Consider the following 26,551-nt stretch of genomic DNA (forward strand, 5'->3'; position numbering starts at 1 on the left):
ACTCTGGCCTTGCCGGAGTCCATAGGAAGAGTAAAGATGGAGGGTGGGCGGCCTGACAAGCAGGAATGGTGCTCCTGCCTTGTCTGCTTCACAGTGGCCAAGGGATGTTTCTGGCCCAGGAGGCGAGCTTTTGAGACACCAGAGACACCCTAAGCCTTTGGGGTTCTATTGTCTATCAGGGTTTTACAGCCCAGTCATGTGCAGGGGTAAAACCATGTATTCTCAGAACATACCCAGAAATAGTGATTCTTTATTTTGAGGACTTTCTTGGGCAGTGCATTGATCAGATGCCTTTGTTAGAATATATTTTCCTCTCTAAGTGGCCCACTAAATCATAGGAAATTCCCACCTTTTCCCAGGCCCCCCCCCCCGATTTTCTCCTGTTTTAAAAAACTGGATTTTCTTTCATTCTTTCTCTTCCAGCTTCCCATCCCCTGCCTCCCCTCTCACCACCAGCACCCATCACGCCTGCTCCAGGGTTGGGGCGCTGCCAGACCCCTGCCTCAGAGCACTGTGGGCCTCGTGCTTATACGGATTGTTAAAAAAATTTTAAGTCACATGTATTGCTTTTTTTTTCCTAATTGGAAAAGCAACATGTTTATCCTAGACAATTTAGAAAATACAGGAAAGCGAAATGAAGAAAATAATTATCAAGGAAGTCAATACCCTTTTTCTTTTAAAGCATTATTTTCTCTCCCTTTTTGCAGTCCAGACTCCTTCCCTGCTCATTTTACATTTTTGAGCGTTTGGGAATTGGCGCAGAGAGTTGGAGGTCCCTGGAACTCTGTGTTATAATTGTACCGGGCTGTCACAGGCGGCCCCCTGGCTGTCTCTGAAGCTTTGCAGAATGCAAGAGGACATTGCACGCCGGAGGACATTCGGCTCGTCACCTTCCAAAGAGAGTGGCTTCTGGAAGGGAGGAACGAGCAGAAGTAGTGGGTGCGCTAGACCGTGCCGCACTTTTCCTTCTTGATACCTGGTCAGCTTTTGCTCTTGGGCAGGGGAAAGAGGGTGTCTGGGGATTTGTGTTTTCTACTAGAATTCAAAACTCTGTCACCCAGGCTCTAACTCTGTGTCCTTTCATTTTTATGGCAGAACCTTTTTGTTGTGAAATACTGCTTTTTCATGCTTTTGAATTTTTCAGGGAAGAATTGGGATCCAGGATGGGAACCCTTCTGCTGGAGGGCTCTGGACTGTTGTGCTTGGCTCATTCCCTGCAACGACGGGGAGGACTGAGTGGACTAATTGGCAGAGACGTCTGATGTCCCTTCAGTTTTCAGACTGCCCCAGACCCCAGAGCCCCTCTTGAGGACGGCAGTGTGAACGATCAAAAGAGATGTGCCCCTCACGTAGAGTTAAGGCTCCTGGGAGAACTTCTCTCCCTTCTGTGAGTAGTCATTATGTTTCGAGGTGGCAATTTACAAGCTTTTCCAGCTGATGCCATTGCTATGGTGTCAGTTTCCACTGTTAGGTATTGACCTGAGGAGTGTAGGACATCGGGCCGGCAGCCTTGCAGAGTTCCTTTGCTTCCAAATGCTTTATTTTTTCCCGCCCTTTCCCCCAGTCGATTCTGATACCTTAGCATCCTTTCCTATACCGAATCGGGAGGTTATTTTTACTCCTTATTCTCTCTCTGAAAATTCTGTAACTTTTGGAACAGGGGAAAAGGGAAGCAAACAGGCTTCTTAGTAACTATGGTGGTTTGGAAAAAAAAAAAGGTTGCAGATTCTAATTTTTCAGAGACGAATGTGATGTCAAGATTCTCTCTGCCACCCTTCCTGCCAGACGGCTTATCAGAAGTATACATTCCTGAGCACGCTGGCGGCCATCTGAGTTCTCTCTCCACTTTTGTCTGTCATCCCTTTTTTTTTTTTTAAAGATTTTATTTATTTATTTGACAGAGATCACAAGTAGGTAGAGAGGCAGGCAGAGAGAGAGAGAGAGAGAGGAAAGCAGGCTCCCCGCTGAGCAGAGAGCCCGATCCCAGGACCCTGAGATCATGACCTGAGCCGAAAGCAGAGGCTTTAACCCACTGAGCCACCCAGGTGCCCCTGTCTGTCATTCTTTAACTTTCTTCTTGGTCTCTTCTGGGATGGGGCGGCACATGAATCCAGGAAGCTGTTAAGACAGTGGCCTTTAGCTGGGCCCAGCTTATTTACTATGTATCTCTAATCGAGAGCTTTGACTGCATTTCCCCAGAAGTCCTCTCTTGGCGTGTGGCTAGGAGCACACTGTGGTTTTGATTGATCAGGGCTCTGACCAATCACTTCTTGTCTTTCTCCACAGGGCAGATTAGTAGGTGCTCAATCAAGAGTTATTGGATTGAGGTGGTTAGAATTAAATCTGACTTGTATGTAATTTTATATTCAAATGAATCTGTTCCCAGTCTAAGTTACTTTTATAGATTGCTGCTCTGAAGATTGTCATTTCCCGAATTATCCTTTCTTGGTTCCTTTTCACCCGTTTGCTTCCACTGTTCCAAATTTAGGCATCTTGGAAGTGAGATTAGGTGGGTGTGGAAGGAACTTTGTGGAGTTAAAACGTTCAGTTAGAGGGAAATACGGGAAATGGCTCAAACCATCAGAATCTTTTGTCTGGGTTTTAGGGTCAGAAAGTGGGACCCGTGAAGGAGCAAAGGTGACCGGAATACCTTGCTTTGCTTTAAATCCCAGTTTGCCTTAGAGCGTCCATTTGCCCCGCGGTGACTGCAGACCTTCCAGAGTCCTTGAATTTAACCCCCACAGGCAACAGCAGCTCCTGTGGAATGGGTGGGGTGGGGACTACTGTTCCCTTCCATGGGGCCTTCCAGAGCCTTCTAGGCCTACCCTGGCCCCTTTTTCCTCCCCTTCAGCTCTTGGCCCTTGGTTTCCCACATCCAGTCCGCACACACCTGCCCCATGAAAGTGAGGTAAAAAAGCCCTTATCTGTTTGCCCTGCTTTCAGTCCTCTTCCCAAGGTAGCAGGAAATACAATCCCAGGCCCTTTCGGCCCCTTCTATGTGGGTTGTTAGACAGAGCGTTTAACTTCTCCTTCTTATGAAAATGCACATTAGCTATTCAGAGACTTAATCTCCTAATGATTTGTGTACGTTGGTAAAGAGGAAAAGCCATCATCCCTGCCTGGTACACTCAGATGTTCCCTTTGGTACACTGATGGCAGGATTTCAGAAGTGAAGGACCATTTAATTTAATTTTGCAGATGGCAGGAGCTCCTGCAGGAAGCTTGGTCACAATATGCCCCCTCCCAGGAGAGGAGCTCCGGCAAATTCAGGTTGCCTGAGGGCCTTGGCTATCCGGAATCTAACCCTCTGACTTAATTTCGCCTCCCCTCCATTATAAAAATCTGTTCTGGAGGAGAGGGAAGGGGAGGAGAAAAAAATTGTCCCGGTTGAAAAGTCGGTGACTGCTGTGGGATTGCCATTTGTAGCGATGCTGTTCTGGACATATGGATTATGACCAGCTACAGATTAACCCATTCCCCCTTTAATTGTTTTATGGCCTCGTCTTTCTGAAATTGCCCCCTCGTGGCCTGAAATCCTTCCTGGGGTTTTCCTTGGTCTGGGAACTGTGCTTGCCATTGAGAAATAAATCTCCCCTTTTCCTGGGCACAGGTCCTCACTGACACGGAGGAGAGGACCAATGGGGAATGTTCTTTTCACTCTTAATTTTATTTTTAGGGGATGTCTTCCCATAGAGAAGCAGGCTCAGGCTCCTGAGTTGGTACAGCAAGCAGTGCTGCCCAGTCCTCTTAATGTGTCGGGAGTGGAAGTCCCAAGCTCTTGGGACAGACCCCAAAATGTGTTTGTATGTCACCCTTGGGGCCAACAGACACACCCAGGATCTTGGTGGATTTCTCCGGCTGGCCGTTGAATAAATCTGATTTCAAACCTTGCCTGAGAGAGGTGTTTCTCTTCATGTTTCAGAGCCCTGAGGCTCTGTGAAGAAATCCGCATTGGAGAGCCACAAACCTTTTTCTTCATAGATCATTCTAGATGTGGCTATATGCATTCAGAGACTTGAACAAAAATATCTTCCTCAAACTTCTGTTTGTTCCTCTCTAGGAGAAGGTAAACATAAATAGCTCATGAGTAAGTTGTGAGCTGTTAAAAGTTCTTGGTTTCTTGGAAACTTCTTTCCTTTCTTTGCTCTTTTCATTTGTTGTGGCTGCCGTTCCCACCTGCAGAAAACTACGTGCGAACAGAGGAGGATCTGGTAGTATTAATTTCTACTTTTGGCTTAACCAGTATGGCCAAGGGTAACTGAACATTTGTACTTCAGTCATTGATTGATTTCCATCTGTGACAAGGAGCCCAGTTCTCATTTTAGCCATCACCAAGTAGGCGATGGGAGAGTAGTAATCTGTGCTATAGATTTTATTCCCTCGTGCATCTGTCCATTCAACAGGTAGTTATTGATCATCTATCATACCAGACACTACTGAGATGCATCATTTTATAAAACCAAGATCTCTGAGAGTAAACTTTTCTGCAGGGGAAGTAGGGGATAAACAGCACACATGATGAATATGTAAATTACTTAGTATTTAGAAGGTAATAGGTACAATCAGGAGGGTCAGGATTGCTGGGTAGTGGGGTCAGGTTGCATTTTTAAATGGGGGTGTGGGAAGCTTTTAGGGGAGGCCTTATAAAGCAGGGCACATTTGTGCTAGGATTTGTGCAAAGATTTGAAGGAGGTGAGAGGGTGTAAGTGGATACTGGGGAGAACATTCCAGGTAGAGGCAGCAGCCAGTGAAAGAACCTGGGGGAGGGCCCCAAGGCTCAGGTGTGCTCGCTGTATTTGAGAAATAACAAGGAAGCCACTTTGGCTGAAGCAGAGCGGTCTGGAAGGGAAGCGAGGACATAGCAGGAGGTGACAGCAGACGGTGGGGGGGTGGATATAGAGGGGAAGGACATGTTTGATCATGTTACGCCATGTAGGCCTTTGGCTTTTACTCTGTAAATATCTTGTATATATCTGTATCTCTCCATCCACATTTGTATCTGTATCCGTATCATTCTTGGTGTCATTAGATCTTATAGCTTTCCATCTCTTCCATATTTTTAACTCCATACCATCAGGTGTCTCTTAGGAGTTGGGGGTGGAGGGGAGTTTGATGATGAGGGGGAGGGTGTAGGAAGGCTTGCATTCAGACTTGCTGGAGACCTGGAACCTGTGCTTTTCTGACACTTGGCAAACTCATGAATCCCTCCCTTCCCCTTCCCTGACCCACGGAGCAGGAGGACTGCGTGGCTTTCTCTTCATCCAGCCTCTCCCCTTCTTCTGTTTCAAGAATCTCAACTATGATTTCTGGCATATCTGGCATAATTTTAGTCGCTTTCTCAAGGTGTTTCCCTGCTGTTAGCCCTTTTACCCCAGAGAGCATCCCGAAACACTTTTCCTTCTCCACCACCTATGCAGTACTTTCTCATTCTCCTTTCCTGACAGTGAAGAAGTGAGGAAGTGGAAGCGAAAACACCCCGAAACTCCCAACTCCGGGAAGCGACGGGCTGGCGGCGTCACTCTTCCTTACGCACGTGCACGCCCACGGAAGCATAGTCAGAGGCTTAGTCATGAGGCGTTTCATTAGGGGAATGAGTTCTCTCTTGGCCTCACTGGGTGGCTGGTGGACGGGTCTGGGTCCAGTGTAGCGCCCGCCTTTTAACCAAGTTCCCCCTATTTCTTTGTGCTAAGAAGTGCAGGCGTGGTGTGGTTTTCCACGGGAGGATACGGAATGATTTATTCTAGGAGAGAATTTCATCTTGTGTCCCTGATTTTCTGTTTGTTTTCTTTTGAAAAGCTCTTGAGTTACTGCCTGAAGTCTCCAAATGGTTCTTGAGAACACTGACCAGAGCCCTGTCCGTAGAGTGTTTTTCCAACTGCTGATCATGACCCCTTTGCTGAATGGGTGGTGAAACCAATTTAATCCACCCTTACTAGCTTCTTTGAAAACCTAAATAGAATAGGAGGGGGAAAAAGGATAGAAAATATCAAAGTGAATTGAATGTAGAAAAGATAAATGTTGCATCAGACTTAGGGATGTGTGTGTGTATGTGTATTTGTGTGTGTGTGTGTGTGTGTGTGTGTGTGTGTGAGTGCACGTGCGTGTTCATACTGGAATCACAATGTAACGTGCGTTGCTCCCTATGGGCCATAGTCAGCAAAAGTTAAACACTGTCTTAGGGTATCCAGAAGTCGTGTTTGCTTCATATGTGACTGGCGAGGATAAGATGAGCAGTGAGTTCTTCAGAATGTTCTATCTCCATGAGATAAAAGTAGAAGTTCAAATGACAGTTTTTCACTAGAAAGACAACCCAGATTAGGTTCATTACTCCTTTGTGAAGGTTGAATGTGCCAGAATATTACGCTGTTCAGGTCAACAGGAACTAAGCTTGTTGTTTCTCTCTGCACAAAGAATTGTGCAATTTCCAGGGGAAACTCCCCTCTGGAGGTGGAGAGGGAAGGGGAAGGAAGAGCGGAGAAAGGAGGCAGTGAGGCAGGAATCTTCATTGTGAGTCAGGTTGACCAAGGATCTGCACATAGTTAACTTGAAGGCTTTGTTCGCATCTGCCAGAGATTCATTGTTGAAGACAGGGAAAGCACAACTCATTTCCATTTATTTCAATTCAACATTTATGCCAGCTCTGTGCTAGGTGCTGGGATGTAACAAAGAATAAGACATGGTCTTGGACTTGTGGCACTCCTAGCCTGGCAGGGAAGACAGATGTAAATTGCTAATTACTGTACATTGTGCTGCGTGTCATAATAGTGAGTGTGTATAAAATGCTCCGGGATAGAGTTTATAAATTAGAGGAACTATGCTTTCAGGCTTTCTTTCTGAGAAATGTGCCATTTAATAATAAAGAACTGGAATAGGGATTTCTTATCAGAAAGTTGGAGAAGACACTCCACTGGAAAGGAAAATGAAATTTCTGATAGAATCAGAAATCATCCAGTCAGGCTACTGTGTTATTTTGTGTCTTTTACTCTGAACATATTTTGATGTTTTAAAAAATTACTTTATTATTTTTTTAAAAGATTTTATTTATTTATTTAACAGAGATCACAAGTAGGCAGAGAGGCAGGGAGAGAGAGAGAGAGAGAGAGAGAGAGAGGAGGAAGCAGGCTCCCTGCTGAGCAGAGAGCCTGATGCAGGACTTGATCCCAGGACCCTGAGAGCATGACCTGAGCTGAAGGCAGAGGCTTAACCCACTGAGCCACCCAGGCGCCCTAAAAAATTACTTTATAATACATTTAGATGTAATCCCTGTCTGGAAAGTCTGGAGACACATAAAATAATTTATACAATGTCCTTAAAAAGCACTGGCAAACATAACAGATAGGAACTTGAGTTCTTCCTCTGATGGAACCCACAGAGGTTTGTTTTTCTTTTCTCATTGATGTTTAAAATCAATAGTAACTTTTTGGGACATGTAACGTCATGACTAATTATACATGAGAAATAAGAAGTCACAGAGTGTGTTCAAGGTCTAGAACGCGGGTCTTCCAAATCAGGCTAATTTACTTCTATCAACTGCGTGTGGCCCATGACTGCAGAACCAGATTGAGTCAAGAGCTGAGTCTTAAGGTCTTTTATTTAATTTTTATTTTATGAAGTTTCAGTGGTGTTTGTTTTTATTTATTTATTTTTAAAGATTTGTTTATTTTCGGGAGGGGAGTGCAGAAGGAGAGAGCGAATCCCAAGCAGACTCTGTGCCCAGCTCTGAGCCCAACGTGGGGCTCAATCTCACGACCCTGAGATTACAACCTGAGCCGAAACCAAGCATTTCTAACTGACTGGGCCACCCAAGCATCCCTGTTTTTGTTTTTATTTTTATTTTTCAATTGTCCGCTGACTTCCCTGTGAATTTTGTTCCTGCTGACAAATTCTGAATACACCGATCTATGGATCTGAACAGCGGAGTATTTTTTTCCCCGAGGTGTGGAGTGATTGGGCAGCCTCGTCGCTGTAGACATACTGTATATTCTGAAGCATTTTCTTCTTGTTTCTTTCTGGGACTGAGTAAAAGCAGCTGGTAAAATCCTTCCACTTACATCGTTGGAGACACGGCCTTCAAGTGGTGGGATGGGTGGGCAGAAGATGAAGACTTAGCACAGTTTTTGGATGAGGAAAGTGAAACCCAGAGACCCGAATCTTCTGACTCGTGCAGATATCCTGCTGCGGTCTCTAAATGTCTAAAGGATGGCACTGATCTACCCGTAAGATCCGAGCTTGTGTTGTTTTTGTTGTGGTCGTTTCGTTTTGTGTTGTGATCGTGTTTGGAAGCACTGGTCTTTCTGTGTCTTGGGAGGTCTTTACATTTTACTTTATTTGGAAAATTCAGTTTGAGGCAATCATTATAACAAGAGTTTTGGAAGCCTTGAACTCTCTGAAAATAAAAAGTCTCCCATTTCCCCTCTGCTTTGGCTCTCTGCTGGAGGAGAGCACTTATGTCACTAAAAACACTGTAGTTTGCTTATCTAATTTCTGCCCTGTGTTCCTATTAATGGATTCCCATTGCTCTTAGCAAAAAATGCCCTTCTTCTTCAGACTATTTGCAGTACTCTCCAGGCTTCACCCCTGCCTCTCTCTTTAATCAGTCTTGTCTTTTTTCATTCTCCCACTTAAACTCTATGTTCCAGCTACTTTGAATTTCTTAGATTATTTCAATTCCTTGCATGTGTGTGGCTTCTTTTCTCTTGCTTCAGGGCCTTTGAACATGCTGTTCCCTTTGGGTTAGAACACTTTTCCTGCCATCTTCCTCTGGCTCACTGCAGTCCTCCATGTCTTCTGGGAGCCCTAGACTGTCCATTCCCACAGTGTCTGCTTTTCCTTTGTTAAAGGGCTCATCTCACTGAAGTTTCTTTTTATAGTCTGTCTTTTCTGATAGACTAGTTTCCTTGGGAAGGCAGGCCTACCATCAAGAGAAAGGAAACAAGTTAAAATTACTGTAGTCTGATTAAAAAGACTTTTATATTAGACTGGCATTGCACAACATTTTAAAATTTATGAAGTCCTTTCAGTGTAATATAATTTTGTGAACCCCCTCAGGAATTTAAAAAATAATGGTGTCATTTTTATAAACTATGATAAAGAGGTGGATTTAGGTAAAACATTTTCTTTTATATCAACATTATTAACATTATATTGCACAGTTTATTTTAATAGAGACAAATTTTTAATAGCTTCCATTGTATAGAAGGTAATTTTTTCTTTCCTCACTGAACAAATGATTTGTACTTTTTAATTTTTTAGCATAAATGATGTAACAAAGACTGTGATTTGCCAAAAATAAATTTAAAAATAAAATATTGTGCTTCGTTTGGGACTGAATACGCATGAAAGGATAGTTGGAAATTTAATGACCTGTGAATACATTTTTTTAAAAAAATAAGAGAAACTTTTTTTTTTTTTTTTGACCTTGTGGTTAGAACTTTTGTATTTTGCACTCTATTTAAAAACAGCTTCTTGGGGCGGCTGGGTGGCTCAGTGGGTTGGGCCTCTGCCTTCGGCTCCGGTCATGATCCCAGGGTGCTGGGATCGAGCCCCACATTGGGCTCTCTGCTTAGCGGGGAGCCTGCTTCCTCCTCTCTCTCTGCCTGCCTCTCTGTCTACTTGTGATCCCTCTCTCTGTCCAATAAATAAATAAAATCTTAAAAAAAAAATAAAAATAAAAACAGCTTCTTGGGGCGCCTGGGTGGCTCAGTGGGTTAAGCCTCTGCCTTCGGCTCAGGTAGTGATCTCAGGGTCTTGGGATCGAGTCCCTGCATTGGGCTCTCTGCTCGGCAGGGAGCCTGCTTCCTCCTCTCTCTCTGCCTGCCTCTCTGCCTACTTGAGATGTCTCTCTGTCAAATAAATAAATAAAATCTTTTGAAAAAATGACTTCTTATATATAATTTTCAAGTTTTGTTTCTAAATGGTGAGATACCAAAAATAGTTCCAACTGTGTATCTGCAAGGCGGTAACACATTATAGGTAGGGAATGCCTTTCTTCCAGAACTGAAAAGCCAGTAAACTGTAGCATGCTCAAAAAGCACCTTGGCCTGAATGGAGTTTGCTAGGGGTTGGGGGGAGGGGAGAATGGGGAGTTGGTGTTTAATGGGGACAGAGTTTCAGCTGGGGAAGAGGCACACATTCTGGAGATGGATGGTGGTGACAGTTGCACGGCAGATGTGAATATATTTAATGCCACTGAACTGAACGCTTAAAAAATGGTTAAAATGGTAAAATTTATATTGTGTAAATTTTACCACAGGAAAAAACCACCTTGGCCTAGTTAGTGATGTTTGACTCATCACTCCCAACCGTTGTGTGCACTCACGTGATATACAGAGGCTCTAAACTGTCCAATTTTAAAAGGAAGATTGGGAAAACATTCCTGTTACTGATTTTTTAAAAAGACAATGGAGCAGCAGCCATTGGCTATGTGAAGGCTTTGGAAGACATGTGTCCACTGCTGGGCATTCACAATCTACTGCTTGGTCGACAGCCTTAGCGAATGTCGATGGAAGTATCAGGAGACCAGGTTTTGAGTTCTACCCAGAGATGGATGTCCTCTACGGTAAGCCCCATGATGCTCGGCTACTAGACCACTTTTCCAGAGAGGACAGGCTATTGCTGCTTCCTTCCTAATCATGAAAAGAGCGGAAGATATAGGTAATAGGGGACTGGATACGAAGGAGAGACACTGAAACCATGGCCTAGTTTGTGTGCCACTTATACCTCCTATTTGCCATTGGCCTTCACTCATCAGTGACTGGGGATGGTCCTGTGCTCCCCTCCTTTCCCTGGGCCTCTTGGAGCGAGGAGGAAGCAGATCCTGCCACTTGCTAACTGACTCTGTGGGTGTTGCTGTGGGTCGGTGGAAGGGACAGGGACATGAACGTTTCCTGGTGGTTATGTGTGTCACTAGGGTTCACAGGGGCCTTCTGTAATCTTCTCACGGGCCTGTGTGATCTTTGTAATTCTGAAACCCTGGTTGTTGATGTTTAGAAAGCGTGAGCTTATTGGAAAGCGATAGTCTTATCTTCTATGTAAGTATTACCAAAGACCATCATACCTTTTCATTTGTAGTATGCTTACAGATTCTGGCATCTGGATTATGGAATAATCCATATTCAGCAATACTGAAAAAAAGATTGCAAATGGGAAGTGATATTTAGGAAAACCCTGCCAATTCACATTCTCACAGGGGAGCCCTGTGTTCACCTTCTGGTCAGCCCTGGGCAATTAAAACTTTTGTTCCTGTAAAGTTTCCCCCTAAAAAGGTTTCATTGTGAAAAATGCCCTGTGGGCATTACATTGTGAACTCTTTTGTGGCTATCATAAATAATGGGGCAAAAACACTTGTCAGAATATGGTAGAGCTGATTAGATAATGCATCTCTCCTTTTAAATTTTTGGTTGGCTTTCTGTTTTCATTTTTAAAGGAATAGCTATTGCTTTCTTACAGAATAAGAAATGCTTATTATAAAAAATCCAAGCGAAACTGGGAAGTACAAAGAAATGAGCAATAAATTGTTACACCTCGCATTACACCAAGAGTTCTTTTTTTTTTTCTTTTAAAGATTTTATTTATTTATTTGTCAGAGAGAGAGAGAGAGCACAGGCAGAGGCAGAGGGAGAAGCAGGCTCCCTGCTGAGCAAGGAGCCCAATGTGGGACTCGATCCCAGGATGCTGGAATCATGACCAGGGTTGAAGGCAACGGCTTAACCAACTGAGCCACCTGGGCATCCCTACACCAAGAGTTCTTCATTCGTTCATTTAATGAGTATTCCTTGAGTGCTCCCTATGTGTTAGGGACCAGGGATCAGCAAGGAATAAAGCGAAGAATTCCTTGCTATCATGGGGCTTCTGTTCCAGTGGAAGGATGAGATGATAAATAAATACCTAAATAGATTGATAAATGTCTTGAAGAAAAATATAATTGGGTAAGGACATAGAGGAGCTCTTTCAGGTGGAATGGCTGCAAAGGCTCCTTCAGAAGGTGACATCTGGGCTGAGAACAGAGTGAAGTTAGGGAGCTAACCATGTGAATGTTGGGGAAGCATGCTTCAAACCAAGGAAAGCACATGCAAAGGCCCTGAGGTGAGATTGTACTTGGAATGTTCTATGAACAGAGAGACCAGTGTGGCTGGAGACCAGTGAGTAAGAGTGAATATAATGGAGAAACTGGTGAGACAGTCAGGGACTAGACCATGTCAGGCTTTAGAAATCCTTCAGCTTTTTTTCTCCAATGAGAAGCTGTTGGAGGGTGATGAGCAGGGGATAGGCTACAGGGGAGTGAAGGTGGCAGCAGCAGGACCCTTAGGAAGCTCCCACCGTAATTCAGAACAAAATGATGCTGATTTAGATTTAGTTGGGAATGGTGGGATTGGTGGAGGGGATAAGACACAGTTGGATGCTGGACACATTTTGAAGGTAGAGCTAATTAAGGATTTGTTTGTGAATTGGATTGGGAGTTTGAGAGAGAGAAAAGAGTCAGTACTGACTCCTAAGTTTTTTTGGTCTGACAGGTGAATGGGGGTGCTCTTAGTGAGATGGAGAATCAGGATGAGTATTGAGAGCTGAGTTTGGGCATGTTTAGTTCTAAGTACCTGTTAGCCATCCGAGAGGAACTAACTATTAAGGCATTTATAGGAGGCAGGAGTTCAGGAAGCGGTCTAGACTAGGGATTCAAATTTGGAAATTACCAGACACAGAACTGGAAGAGATCTACAGAGAGCAATTAGAGATGGAAGTGAGGTCCTAGAACTGAGCTCAGGGAGCAGTGAGAGGTTGGAAGGAATGGGGGAAGGTCCAGCCAAGGAGACTGAGAATGTGTCTTCAGGGGCATATTAGGAGAGGATGGTGTCCCAGGACCAGGGAGTGAGCCCCTCTCTCCGGTCTGGTGGCGTGGAGGATGCCACATCCTGTGAATCGGCATTGTGTAGGTCATTCCTGTCACCACTACGAGAGTGGACAAACACTGGCTCCAGTGAGCTAAAGAGAAAAAAGGAAGAGAGAAGGTGGAAGCAGAGAGTATGGACAACCATTTTGAGTTTTCTTGTAAGGAGAAGGCAAGATGGAAAAAGCTGAAAAGGAGCAGGGAGATCAAGGGAAATTGTGTGTGTGTGTGTGTGTGTGTGTGTGTGTGTGTGTGTATACACGGTTGTGTTTAATAAGATGGGGCAAATAGAGCCTGCTTGTTTGCTTATGGGAATGATCCAGTAGAGGGGAAAATGATGATATTAAACACAAGCATATGATTTTAGTGAGCAAGAACTAATTTTATAAGAATGGCATTAGGCCATATGTGCTTTAAAAATAAAAACAATTGAATTTAATTTTGCTTGAATTTAGAAGAAAAAAGAAATTGAAGTGAAGGTTAAGGACTTGCTGACCACCTCGTACATGTTTCTGTGCCTCAGAAGATCATAGCTCTTACAAGCTCTCCCAAAGGCTAAGAAAATGATTAGGAAGATCTTGTGGAGGCTGAGGTCATTGTTAATATTTTAAACCATATTTTTAGCTCAGTCTTCACTTTGAGACAGATTGGCTGATTCCTTGCCTGGCAGGATTAGGTGATTCATATCCTTACACTTTCTTGTACCTCTCTTCCCCATCTCCTAATTTTTAGAGCTTATCTGGATTTTTTCTTTTTTTTTCCTTGCTTGGCAGTATTGCTAACATTTACATTCTGCCCTGCACACTCTCCTGTGTTTGTTCTTGGCACTGTGTCTCCTGCCTCTTCTTTTACCACAGTGTCTCTCTGCTTGTGGTTTTATTTTGATTTATCTATTGGGTGCAGGATTTCTGTTTCACAGGAGGGGGGTTCATGGGTCTATATAGGCTGAGATCTTTCAAGTCTGCAGATGTTGGAGTCTTTTACACTTGACTCAGCTAGCCGTACTATTCTTGGATCACAGTTATTTTCCCTGATAACATTTTTAGAACATGGCGCCATCATCTTCAGGCCTCTGTCATTGCTTTGGAGAAATCTGTTTTGTTAGGAATGTTGCTTTATTCTCCATTGATTCTTAAATGATTCTTTCTTTATCCTTGAGGTTTAAAAATTTAAACATCATATGTCCTGATATTGACAGTTTATGTACATTTCCTGGTCTACAGTATGCTTCTTCTACCTGCAGATTTAGTTCTTTCATTTTAAGGAAATAGATCTGTGTTCTCTATCTGGTTATTTGTTCTGTCCTATTGTCTTCTTTTGTGTTTATGTATCTTAAGCCCCCCCCTTTAAAAACATGCCATTAATTAGATTTAAAAAACCCTTTAATTGTGAAAAATTCTAAACATATAGAAACGTAGGTAGAATAGTGTTATTGACCCCCCCCCCCATGTACCCATCACCTTGCTCAGCTCACCGCAGGCCTGTTTTGTCTATATCTCCTCATCCCTCCCACTCCCTTCCATCACTTTGAAGCAAATACCAGACATTATTGATCCTTGAATATTTCAGTACTTGTCTCTAAGAGAAAATAACTTTTTTTTTTAAACTTAACCACTAACAAAGTTCATCTCTTCTGTTTATAATCCATTTATTGTATATATAATGACATTGCTCTCTTTTGTTAGATCAGCAGTATTTTTTTTTTCTTTTTTCCCTCCAAAGATATGATGGGTGACTGTAGTTGCTGGGCCTCAAAATCAGGAAGGCGAAACCAAGGGAACGAGCCAGGGAACTCTCTCTGGTACAGATGGCACATCCGATCAGGCAGTCACAGAAGTTGTAGAGACAGGAAGTGCCCGCTGGTTCCTTGGTGGTCTCCGAATTTCTAGTGTTCACGTGAACTGTGGAGGGAATGGGAGGAGGACCCAGAATGTACAGTTTCTTTTCCAGCAGGAAGTGAAACTTAGGCCTTTTCTGACTCAGTAATAACCGTGAAGAAGGAGCTGAGTGGTTTGAAGACTGTGTTCTAGTTCTGTTTTTCGTGGTCATGTGGTTTATTCTAGAGCTTTTTAATCTGTAGGTCGAAAAATGAGCAGGTCATGAAATGAAATTAGTGGGCTGTAGCTAGCATTTAAAAAGGCATGGAAGAGCGCCTGGGTGGCTCAGTTGGTTAAGCCTCTGCCTTCCGCTCAGATCATGGTCCTGGGGTCCTGGAATGAACCCAGCGTCAGGCTTCTTGCTCAGCAGGGAGTCTGCTTCTCCCTCTCCCTCTGCCTGCTGTTCCCTGTGCTTGTGCTTGCTCTTTTTATCAAATAATAAATGAAATCTTTTTTTAAAAAAAGACATGGAGGTGCGCCTGGGTGGCTCAGTGGGTTAATAAGCCTCTGACTTCGGCTCAGGTCATGATCTCAGGGTCCTCGGATTGAGCCCTGCATCGGGCTCTCTGCTCAGTGGGGAGTCAGCTTCCCCCCTTCTCTCTCTCCACCTGCCTCTCTGCCTACTTGTGATCTCTCTGTCAAATAAATAAATAAAATCTTAAAAAAAAAAGACATGGAAAATATGAATTTATAGCATGTAGTAAGGATACATAGTTTATGAAACTTCTGGGGTGTGTGTGTGTGTGTGTGTGTTGTCTTGTAAAAGTTTGGAAGCCACTAATTTATTCTATTTGATACCTATGACTTTATGTACTTTCTTGTCTAGAGAGTTATAGGATAGCACAGACCATGAGGCAGAGTTGGTTTGTGTGTTTAACAGAAATATATATAGTACAATGTACTTGGAACTGTTCTGATGAGTTTACAAATATTAACTCCTTAAATTTCTAAGAGGGTATCGTTATTGTGGAACTTTTACACATGGAGACATTTGGGCACAGAGCAGTTAACTAACTTGCCCAGAATCCCACAGCTAGTAAGTGGTAGAGCTGGCGTTTTGAGCCCAGCCAGATTGGTTTCCAAGCGGATTTTGCTCTGTGCCTCTCCAGTTGAAAGCATCTCTAGGTGGGGGCATGGACTTTTCCCTTTTGCTTTCAAGAGGAAATGAAAAAAGTTGTTTTGCTCCTCTTCCCTCTGCAATATACTTAAACATTCATAGCTGAGATAGTGAGAATGAGGACTTTTATTTATTCATTTATTTTTAAAAGAATTTTTATTTATTTGTCAGAGAGAGAGCGAGCACAAGCAGATGGAGTAGTAGGCAGAGGGAGAGGGAGAAGAAGGCTCCCTGCTGAGCCAGGAGCCGGACCCAGGGCTTGATCCCAGTTACCGGGATCATGAACTCAGCGGAAAGCAGACGCTTAACCGACTGAGCCACCCAGGCGCCCCATGACTTTTATTTGTTAAATTGAAGAAATTCAGGGATCCCTTTTATTAACCAATCAACATTGCCAACTGGGAACTGAAGGGTTCCTGTGTGAAAGACAACCAGACGAGTCCGTATCTCAGCTTCATATACAGAGGCAGGGAAGTGGTGAAGAGCGCGGTTTTTAGAAGTAAACATATCTGGTTCAAATCCTTTTGTGATCTTTAACTGTCTGGGTGACCTCGGGCAGTCCACTAATCTCTGAACCTCTGTGGTCCTTCATCTGTAAAAGTGGGAGGAGTCAAAGTTGACTTTTAATGGGGACTCACGGGGCACCCGGCACATAGTCAGCCCTTCATCTCTTCAGTTTTTGTAACAACCCATGGGTACGGCTGCTGTTACAAGCTCCATTTTATAGATAGTGAAACAGATTGACAGAGATTAAGCATTTTTTAAAAAAGTTTTTAAAAGATTTTATTTATTTATTTTACAGAGATCACAAGTAGGCAGAGAGGCAGGCAGAGAGAATGGGGGAAACAGGTTCCCTGCTGAGCAGAGCCTGACACGGGGCTCGATCCCAGGACCCTGAGATCATGACCTGAGCCAAAGGCAGAGGCTTAACCCACTGAGCCACCCAGGTGCCCCGAGATTAAGCATTTTATCCAGGGATGCACAGCTAGCTCTCGGCAGAGCCAGAGTCGAAGCTCTGGTCCCTCCGAATGCAGAGTCTGCACTCTTTAACCACTTGGCTTTCCTGCAAGCTTACCCCATTGGGATGTTTTAAGGATTAAATGAGATCATGTACCTTTACACTTGAATGGTGACTCGACTTTCTGTGAGCTTGTTTGGCTCATAGTAAGTACTTAATAAATGGTTTCTATGATCCCTGTTGAATACCATCTTAGACAAGACAGTGCCTGTCCGTAACTTCAGTGGAGGCAGTTTTCCTTTCGAGAGAAAATAAGCTGTAGTCGACGACACGAGTTCTTATAACCAACCCATCGCTTGATGTATATGTTGACTTCTTGAAAAATAATCGGTTAGCTATTCTCAAGGATCTGCTTAGCAGAAGAGACGGTCTATGCAGCATCAAGAACAGTGCCTGGTACATGGTAAGTGTCTTCGTCTGGGTTTCTTAGAAAATAGAGCCAAACACACAGGCTTACACTTTCTTTGGGAGAGCCACCTCGGGGAAGCAGGAATGCGGAGACAAGGGAAGTGACAAGTGGCAGGGAAAGAGAGCAAACGTAAGAGGCCGCTTGTAAACTGGCGACAGCTTCACCAGAGTCTGATGGTTTGTCCCACGGGACATCTTCAGAGAAGCTAGAGGAAGCTCCTGCGTCTCTGAGGTGTTCCTTGGGGCAAGGAGAGAGAAGATTCCATTTGCCCACTCCCATCTGTTGGTTGAGGGTTGACTTCATGGAGTTTCAGCTCTCCTGTGCTTCTTGGTCGCATGGCTGGTGGCTGGGGCAGTCTGTCCAAACCTCAGGCCTCCGTGGCAATGAGGAGTCCCTGGGGCGGGACGTGAGAGGCCTGCTGCACGGGTACAGGGCCAGGCGCTGTCTGGCTTGAAGGCCAAGGCCCAGCCGCAGTAGCTGGAGCGGCATGAGCGGTTCCAGCCGGCCAGCCGGCCAGCCAGGCGGTTGTGCTGGTCTTGGGTGATGTATACACGGGGTCTGCCTAGCATGTTCTTGGTAGTGATTGACTGCTCTAACCACCCACGTTAGCAAACTGCCCGGCTCTCTTATTTAAGTGCTTTGCAGTTACTGACACTTGTAGATCTGTCTTTCATGCTCAGTCTACTTTCCCATCTCTTCTTCCTTTGCTTTCCACCTAAATGGAGGGGTCCGTAGGCCTAGGCTTACTTCTCATTCATTCTGAATGCTTTCTATGGGCAACTGTGTTCATTTTTATCGTTAACGTCATACTTCTGTCTACTTGCTGATGGCTCCCAAGTGCCTGTGTCCAGACTTGACCTTCTCCTGGGATCTCCGGACTGGAAAATAAAGCTGCCTTTTCCAACAGGAAGTTCCACAGGCACTTCAAAGACCAAGTGAATGTCTCGGTCCTCTGTAATCATCGTGGTTCCTCTCCCTGCCCCACAACGAGTGGGTGCTCGGTCCATGCTAGTTGAACTACACCTGGAATAACCTGTCGACCCCTCCTGCCAAGCTAGATCCTGTGCAGAAGGAGATAAGCCTTCCAGAGTCAGCGCTCTAGGAATTTAGGGTCTGGATTTTAATACTCATCTGGTTTGTATTTAGTTTGTGCTAGAATCTTGAGCAGCCTACAGTTTACTGTTGTCCCTTACTATAGTGGACACGTTTAAATTGACATTTTTTCTTTCGAAGCATTGTTCGATTGGAGATCGCTTGGGTTTGGACTCTGCTTGTGCCATCCTCTTGCTCTTCGAGACCCTTGCTTTATTTGCAGTTTACGGAGCCTTTATGAACTGCATTTGTATCTGACCTGCATCTTGCTTTTCTGTTCCGCTCCTTGCCCCGCGATCCCATACTCTTCTGACCCAGAAGTGCTACTCAGAGCCTCCTGAGCCAGATCTGCCCAGTTCTGCCTCCTTGCCTTTGCCTTAGTAGCCGCAGCCCTCCTTCCTTTGGCACCTTTATGTCTCCGTAATCCTCCCCAGCTCGAGGCCCCAAGACTAAGGCAGATCCATGCTGGTTTATACTGATCTCGTCTCTGAGCATCTCAAACATTGTTTTGGTGCTTAGTATGCACAGGCTTATGCTGTTGAATACTATTGCATTTAGTCCTCCCCCCGCCCCCCCCAATTGGATGGTAAACTCCTTGAGAGTAAGACAGTGTGTTATATTTTCTTGTGTGGTCCTGTGATTCATTACTCGGACCTTTGCACAGGGACAGTGCAAGATAAATATTTGCTGGATTTGTTGGTTGATCACTGTGGTCCTGGGGAACCGACTTTCAGTTGGCCTCCAGCACCGAAATGAGGGCCATCAGGTGACATTTCCCAGAGGAGCTGTTGGTCATGTCATTGGAGATCTTTAGTTTGTAATACAAGTTAATTCTAGACTTTGGACTTTGGGAATTTTGTTTCTTAAACATCTCAGGCAAGGCCTAGGAGCTAAAATTACTACTTTGGCATTTGATGTAGCAGCCTGTTCATTTGGGAACCTTTTGTCTTTGACTTTCTGTTGAATCACTTGAAAGACCCAAGGCAGCTTGCCAGAGCAATTGCGATGATTCAAGTTCATTGAGATATTCCCCTTTGCACCCTCCTCCCCCTTGGCTTTACGAGGTTGCTTTCTGTGTTCATTGGGGGGCTTGCAAGTTAATGGGTGACAGAGTGTCCTTTGGAAACTCCTAGGACCATTTTTCTCCTCTTCCTTCCCATGGTCTGGTTTCCCTTTGTCTCCAGAGCTGTGTGTGTTGTTTTTAGATGGTGTGAAGTTAATGCAAGGAGAAGAGAGGTTCTTTTTTTATAACTTTGGGATAATCTACTGCTCAGGCAGACAGTTAGGAAGATGGCCAAACTTAAAAGTACAACAGAAAGAACCGTGGTGAAAAGGGAAGCCAGGGGGACCAGAACTTCACTCCTGCCTTCCTCCTGCCAAGATCACTGTCTTGCCTTTAGACCCAAAGATCTCTCTGACCTGTCCCCTCTGCTCACCACCGCCTAGGGAGGGATAGTTTAGAATCCCTAGTTTTTAGGACCACTGGCTCTAAAGCGTGTATTATTACTAATAGTTAGAGCTGGTGTGGGCAGGGATTTTCCACTCATGGAATTCTCCTGCTCATGGTGACTTCTGTACCATTCAGCCTGGATTGCACATTAATGCTCACTCCATCTCTTAATTTAGAAGGCCTAGGAACCCATCCAGCAGACCTCCTCTGATCTTCCTTCGGCTCTTTTTCATCATGACACACACTTTGACCAGCTCCATTTCTGGCTGCATGAAATCCAGACTCCTCTGTTAGCTTTTGAGCTGCTCCTCCCCACGTTACCCTTATCTCTGACCAGGCCTCAAGGTACCCTTTGTTCTAGCTCAACCATCCTCCTCACTACAGAAAGGCCATGTTCAAACATTCCCATTTCTTGGCTTAGGTCTTAATCTTCCTCTGGAATATGGCCTCTTCACCCTTCCACTTACTGAAATTCTAGCCATCCTAGGAACACCAGTTCAGACTTCTGTGTCCTCTCTTCTTCTCTGCCTCTTTCTCCCCCCTCCCTTTCTCCCTCCACAAATTTGACAGCCTGCCAGATGTTGTTCTGGGTCCCAGAGGTATGTTGGTGAACTGGAGAGACAAATTCTTCCTCTCAAGGACTTTAGTTTTCATCAAGAAGCCTTGCTTTAGTCATGTTAGTCCTCGCTACACTTTCTGAGTCCTCAAAACTTTTATTAGTAGTATTTATTCCTAAATTCAAGTATACATATACAGCACACACCATATAGTATACAATAACATGAAAATTTAGGTAATACAGCTATCTATCTGTTAAATAAATACCGGGCATAATTTATGTAACATAATATCTAGCATAACTTAGGTAGTGCATTAGTACATAAATTTCAAAAATGTATATTTTGATTCCGTCTTCACAATTAGATTGTTAGTTCCTTGAGCATAGGGAACTTAATGATGCTTCCGAGCACTTTAGAATCCTTCACTTTATTCATGAGGACTCCTTTGTTTCTAAGGAACCAAAAATCCAATGCAAACTATTTTAAGCAAAAAAGTGAGTGAGTTGGCTTATGATGCTAAAGGGGCCAGGGATAAGCCTGGCATCTGGCCATGACTTGGTTCAAGGGCTCAAGTTTCCTTTTCCCAACTCTCAGCTCTGTTTTCTCCGGGTCAGCTCCATTCTCAAACCGGCTTTCCAGTCACGGTGGCAAAATGGCGGCCGCAGTCTCAGATTCTCATTGTCTTCAGCTCTTGGCCTGTAGGTAATGTCCACCATCTTTGGAGAGGGCAGAGGTGGAATCCGCTTTACCAAAACCACATGGACTAAGAGTTGGGGAGGCTCTAGATGCAGAGAAGGAGAAAAGATAATTATCTATCACATCCCCTGTTCTGGAAGCTTCGTAGCTATTATTGTTTGGTTGTTGGATTAACTCATGTCTAGTTTTATGTTGTGTTTAATAGGGTAAAGTAACGATGAAAAAGGCCATCAGTCACTCTTCGAGGAGGAGTATTTGCTGTTTTCTACTTTATCAAAAGTAGCTTGATGATGGCCTTTTCTTGGAACAGTGACAACTCAACCATAAGTGATAGTATCAGGCATTGAAAGAAGGGGTATGGCAGGTGGACTGAAGCTGATATATGTCTCCTTTTCCTCTATTACTGTGAGCACACCTCGTTTATTTCTACTATTATTTCTCCTTGTTTGCTATAGGCTTTTTCACTGATTTCTTCCCTAGTGTTGTGCTAATTTAGAGTGAGGACTGCTGTCTTTCTATTCTTGGTGTACCCGTCAGGTGCACAAATACATTTTTATGATAAGAGTAGGTAAGAAAGGACAGTGGCTTGGGAACCCAATGACCTGGGTTTCAGTCCGACATCCACAGCTAAATAGCTATGTGATCTTTGGCAGTTCCTCTCCTTTCTCTGGGCTTTGGTTCTGTCATCTGTCCAATAAGGATTTTGGAAGACCCTCCCATTACTGAGTTTGTAGAAGAGCAAACCAGTAGGGTGAAGAGCCAGACTTGGCAGGGCATCCGAGCATTTTGTTTCCTGGGGAACAGTTTTGATAGGGGCTGATTACCCTTGAGATAAGAGGTCTTGGTAAGAGATACGCAAGGTAGAGCCTGATGAAAGCTTCAATTGTCTTCTTATATAACACTTGCTGGAAAGGTACTAGGAATTAATATTCCTGAGGTGGCTGAGGTGACATCATGTGTTTGTGAAAGGGCTAAAAGCAGGTAAGGCAGATTCTGTGGAAAAAGACTGGCAGTCAGTCCCAGTTCCAGTAGGGTACATGGGCTGATCTCATGCCCTGTGTTCTGAACAGAACCGGTGGAAGTTGTAGCTCCTATCCCTTAGGTGCCAGATCATCAAGAAGAAGGCGAGGGCCTGCCTGTGTAACCCTCCTGTGAGATTACATTTTTCTCCTGACCTACCCACCCATCCTCATTTTCTCCTCAGAAATGTGGGACTCCTAGGAGGGGATTTTGTGTGACTTCATCAGAAAATTCCTGAAGAAGGAATTTTGAAAGAGGGGAAGAAAGGGACTGATATCTCTGGATTGAAAGCAACAGACTGAACAAAATTCTCCTCTGCTCTGCTGACTGGTGAATTCCCTGGGTGTTCTCTGAAGTGAGGACAGTTTTCAGAGGACTGTGTCTCCTGTGTTGGCAGGTGTTCTATAATTTAGCATCTACATGATTAGAAGTGTGGCAAGGCCCTGTTTTTATTAAATGATCAGTATCCTGTTAGGGCTAATTTTTCTTCTAATTTCATCCTTCTTGTGATCTTTCACCCTCTTTCCAAAATGGAAATGAGCCTCCTTCTAACTCCCAGGACAGGTGTACTTAGGATCTCAGCTGTGGCCAAGTGTGGACAAGGAGTCGGCACCTGCCGGGGGAAGGCTTGCTGGGTATGTCTGCCGATCCTATATTTGAACTCATGCATAAAAGCATTCCTTGCTGGTTTTAATCTGACACCGTTCGGAAATGATGGAACAATGGTCTGCCCGTGGAGTTCAATGTCATGGCCAAGCTTTCCAGCCAGAGGGGCAGCTTCCGGTATAGGCTTTAAGAATATTCAGTGCAGAACTGAGATTCAGCCCATGCAAATGGAGAAATGGAAACCAAGAATTCCTTCCTCTTTTTGGTGCCACTTTGTTGGGCCATTTTCCCCTTAGCTGGCAGGATGGCGCTCAAAAGAACATGATTTTGGGGGGCGTTAAATTTTGTAAATGAGATGTAATTCACATACCACAAAATTCACCCTTTTAAAAGTACACGAATTCAGTGGGGTTGTTTTTCAGTGTGTGCACAAGCTTGTACAGTGATCACCACTGTCTAATTCCACAACGATGGCATTAAATTTTGACTTGAATCTTTGAGTGAAGTATCAACCAAAGGTCAACTCTGATGTTCAGGAAACTAGTTTTAAAACTTTTGTTCTTTTTTTCAAAGGAAACTACAGAAATGTCATTAAAAAAAGAAAAAAGTAATAGAAAAAAGAGCCAGAGGATGTTGAATTTTTCTTAGGCTTGTTTTTTTTTTTTTTTTTTTTTTTTTTTTTTTTTTTTTTTTTTTGGTTTCTTTTGTCTCCTACTGATGATTTTTTTTCGTCCTTGGTCTTTGGGTTGGGACTTACTCCCGTGACTTTGCTATAATAACCAGTATTAAAAGTAAAAGCAATAAGACTGTCCTTGCTTTCTTTTCCTCTCTTTCTTTGTCAAGCCAGGCTTCGTTAGGGCAGGGCGCAGGGTTGTTTCATTCATCCCCACCATCACCTAGCTCAGGCTCTACTGTACAACAGGACTCAGTAAAGATTTAGTGAATAAATGGGCTGTGTTTGGTGCCCAGGGGAGGTCGTTTTGGCATGTATCACTCAAGGCTCATAGTGACCTTGTACTTGGGCTTTGTGGATGACCATGGAATTCATTTGCATCCCTTGAGGTACAGCTGCCTCTAGAAAATGAGAGCCTGACTTCTTCAAGTTCTAGGGACCGAACCTACAAGGACCCCATCACCTGCAGTTCCCAGGGACGCTCATCCAAACTGGACCTCACATGCCTTCCTGAGTGGACATGGTGAAGCACAGTGTGGGTGGTGCGAGTGTGTGTCTGAGTGTACACCCCGTGCACGTGCGTACTCGCGTGAGCACACGATGGGATTGGAAGGAATTCCTCCGTGTTTTTATAAATTGCCCCTTTCTTCTTTCTGCCCCTGTAGTTTATTGGTAGGCCGGGGAACAGAGGGGCCTCCAGCCTGGGCACATGGCCCAGGCGAGCTGGCATTCAGTGGCCTATTGTTTCCTGCCCCTTCTGTGCATGGACAGAGGACTGGGGCTGGCACAGCTGCCTTCTTGGGGACCATTGTTTGTCTTTGCAGTAGCAGCAGCAGCAGCAGCAGCAGCAAAAGTCTGAAGCAGCACATTTTGTGCCGGACAGAGCAGCCATTCTGTCCTGGAGCTGCAGGCCTAGAGGTGGGGGTGGTTGGAGGCCCCCTTACATGTCGTGTGGGCATCCTGAGGCCAGCAGCCAGGGAGGTTTCTCCTTCTAGGCAGGTTGTGTGTGTGGGGGGGGAGCTGCTCAGTGGAGGGGATCAGGAATCCACCACAGTAGCAGTTGGGATCTAGTAGCAGAGACTCTACTTTTCTTGGATCAGGTAGGGGTGTCATTGCTTCCTCACTTTCTCTGCCCTCTGGGCATCCTGACAGACCTCAGGGTGTGCTCCCAGGACAAAAAAAAAAAAAAAAAAAAAAAAAAAAAAAACCACTTTCTCCAAAGCTGCCCTGTAGAGTAGATGGAAGAAGCAGGGAAGGGGCCCAGACCAGTCGTGAGCTAGTCGGAACATGGCTCGCTGTCGAGTCAGTGGGCCAGTCCAGACTTGATTCTGAATGATTTCTCAGCTAGAAGGTGGAAAAGGGGATGTTCCATAGGTGGGAGCTATAGAAACTGTAATTTACCCAGAAATACTTCCAGAGCCTCCAGGCTTGTATTCTCTGTCTCTTGTTTCCCTGGTCCACAGTCAAGCTCTTTGGCAAGTTAGACCTTCATTTAGCTTCAGCCTCACTTGCCCCTGGTGGTATGACCCGTTGGTAAGTGACTTAACAGGTCTTACTTCACTTTTCTTACCTGTGCCGTCAGGATAATTGGGGATACCTGATGGGCTAGTTGTGGAGATGAGATGAGATGATGCATTTAAAGCCCCATGAAGGGTCCTCAGTAACCCTTCCTCTCAGAGTCCCCTTGGGGATGCCAGAGAGTGGGGTGTACTTTGTATTACGCTGGCCACTTGAGGCACCCAGGAAAGGCAGGGGCATGTCTGTGTTGGCTGGATGTGCCTGGGTCCTTCTTAGATTGGTTCACATCTTTCAGAGGCCACCTAGGAAGTGCTGGTTCCTTGGCCAGGGCAATCCTGGAGGGGTCTACCTCTGGAACTTCATGGGTATCTTGGGAATGTGCCTACACCCCTCTTTTTTTGTTGGAGCGTGATACATAGTATGTTGTACTGTGTTCCTTTCTGCCCTCCTGGTTAGTGAGATTACTGAGGCCAAGTCTTACGTGAATTTTAGGTGACTCCGAGGGGGCGGACAGACCCATTTCCCACCTACATCCTCTTGCAAATCTGAAACTGACTGGGTACCTGGAGAGCCTTTTGGCCCCACGATGCTCTGATTTTTCCCTAATGGGCAAGTTGTAAGTAATATCAGTGAGCAGCGTGAATGCGCTCTCCACCCCCAGTCTGCCCACCCAGGGGCTACTACTGCCAGCTTCTACTTCTGTCTACCAATAGGTAGAAGGGGGACAGATACCTCTAGGAATAGTCTTGACAAGGGCTGTTCCCTTTAAGAGGCCCAGAAATCTCTGGCAAGAGCTAGATGCCTGACATTGCCCTCTGCACATCTTCCCCCAACACCCTTGTAATCAGACTCCCAAAAAACACAGAACAAGGGAGCTTTGATGAGTGATGAGGTAGGCGGCTTTTCAGCTCAGCCTTCTGTCTGCTTGAAACCATCCTCTGGGGCTCACTTTCAGTTCAGGTGAGGTTTCCGTAGGCCTGATTGGCATTGACGGTTGGCAAGGGGAAGGCATGGGGACGAAGAGGGCGAGAACTGCACTAACAGATCCCCCGAGATCACCCATAAAGAACCAGATACTGGGGCACTTGGGTGGCTCAGTGGATTAAGCCGCTGCCTTCGGCTCAGGTCATGATCTCAGGGTCCTGGGATCGAGTCCCACATCGGGCTCTCTGCTTGGCAGGGAGCCTGCTTCCCCCTCTCTCTCTGCCTGCCTCTCTGCCTACTTGTGATCTCTCTCTCTGTCAAATAAATAAAATCTTAAAAAAAAAAAAAAAAAAAAGAACCAGATACTTGTGCTACATTCTGATATGGGTGAAAACAGAGACAAAAATGAAGATAAGGATAGATTATAGACGCCCAGTCACTTCAAGGCGAAGCTAAAGGCACCATTTGCTCCTTGTCATTGCTTCCTAAGAGTGGTGGGCAAACCTTTCAGCCTCATAGCTCTGATCCTGGACTTGCCCCTGATTTACCCAGAGCTCAAATGAAAAGGCTAGATTTCCTTACCACCCCGCCCCCTGCATTACATGGCATAGATAGAAAGCTTTGTTATGACTCCATGATTTGGGAATGACTTTGGGGCACGCCTAAGGAAAGGCATAATTACATAGGTGCTCTTTTCCCCTGGGATTG

General features: G+C 44.8%; 1 protein-coding gene across 9 annotated transcripts in view; it reads left to right on the plus strand.

Annotated features, from left to right (window-relative positions):
- The window catches only part of SRGAP2 (SLIT-ROBO Rho GTPase activating protein 2), a 230,964-nt gene that overhangs the window by 61,293 nt on the left and 143,120 nt on the right, over positions 1-26,551 (plus strand). The window contains exon 1 of one of the 9 annotated variants that reach the window (XM_013058249.2): positions 4,846-4,868. The exons of the other annotated variants lie outside the window; for them this stretch is intronic. The gene's annotated coding sequence lies outside the window, so the exon portion shown is untranslated. Of the gene's footprint in view, positions 1-4,845; positions 4,869-26,551 lie in introns of those variants that run through there. 9 annotated transcript variants of the gene reach the window in all.

Source organism: Mustela putorius, unplaced genomic scaffold (assembly GCF_011764305.1).
Source record: "Mustela putorius furo isolate JIRA1106 unplaced genomic scaffold, ASM1176430v1.1 tig00000508_pilon_pilon_pilon, whole genome shotgun sequence".
Classification (NCBI taxonomy): domain Eukaryota; kingdom Metazoa; phylum Chordata; class Mammalia; order Carnivora; family Mustelidae; genus Mustela; species Mustela putorius.